This window comes from Myotis brandtii, unplaced genomic scaffold, assembly GCF_000412655.1.
Source record: "Myotis brandtii unplaced genomic scaffold, ASM41265v1 scaffold434, whole genome shotgun sequence".
NCBI lineage: Eukaryota > Metazoa > Chordata > Mammalia > Chiroptera > Vespertilionidae > Myotis > Myotis brandtii.
This window is the reverse complement of record NW_005366599.1, coordinates 96,125-97,264: the sequence shown is the minus strand read 5'-3', so window position 1 is coordinate 97,264 and position 1,140 is coordinate 96,125.

The following is a 1,140-nucleotide window of genomic DNA, read 5'->3' as shown; positions in this document are numbered from 1 at the left end:
CATGCCTGCTCGTCCCTCCCGTGCCCGCTCCTCCTGGGCCACCTCACCTGGGGCAGAATCGGGGGGGAACACGCAGTGAGGTCCGAATACCGACTTCCCACCATGGCCCCACGGCACCCCGTTCTGGAGGCTCCTGCCATCCGGGCCTCCCTGGCCTGATGACCTCAGGGCCCATGCAGTGTGCTCGGCCCCGATGGGAGGGTCACGGGTCCCTGTGCCGGCTGTGCCCAGGCGCAGCCACATGAGGCAGGGCTCACGCCCCCTCCCCCTGCCCAGCGTGTCCCGGAAGCCTGGCTCTGCAGGCGCGTCAGGCCCAGGGCTCCCCGTGGTCACGGTCACTGACCTGCGTGGTGGTTACTGTCGGGCACCTTCCCGGTAAATCCCTGCCTTCGTCTGCGCAGGAGGCGTGGCTGCCCCGGGCCGCGGAGGAGTCGGGGCCAACGTGGGGCCTCGCTCAGGGTGTGTGCGGGCACCTATGTGCATGCACATGTGTGCATATATGCATATATGTGCGCGCATAGACATGTGAGCATTGTGGGGTGCATGCATTTGTGTGCATGTGTCTGTGTGTACCTGTGTACACACATGTATGCATGTCTGTATATATTCATATCTGTGTGCACACACATGAGCACTGTGGGTGCATGAATTTGTGTGCATGTGTGTACCCATGTGCACACACATGTTTGCATGCCTGTTATACTAGTGTTCATGTGTGTGCAAAACACATATGTGCATTGTGGGATGCATGCATTTCTGTCCATGGGGTGCATGCATTTGTGTGTGCGTGCGCAACTGTGTGCACGCACATTTGCATGTGTGTGTATCTGCATGTGTGTATCTGCATGTGTGTGTCTGCATGTGTGTATCTGCATGTATGTGTATCTGCATGTGTGTATCTGCATGTGTGTGTGTATCTGCGTGTGTGTGAGCCCTGAACAGAGCATTGCCGGGGGAGTGGGCGTGTCCCTGGACCAAGGCCTGTGGCAGCACCTCTGTCACGGTGACAGGACCTGGGCCGGGGCTCGCAGTCAGGGACATGCCTTGGACACGGGACTGCTGGCCGCCCAGTGTCCTGCCTGCTCTTCCCAGGTCCATGGTCACCTCCCACGGCCGCCTGCCCAGCCCAGGAGCCAGACC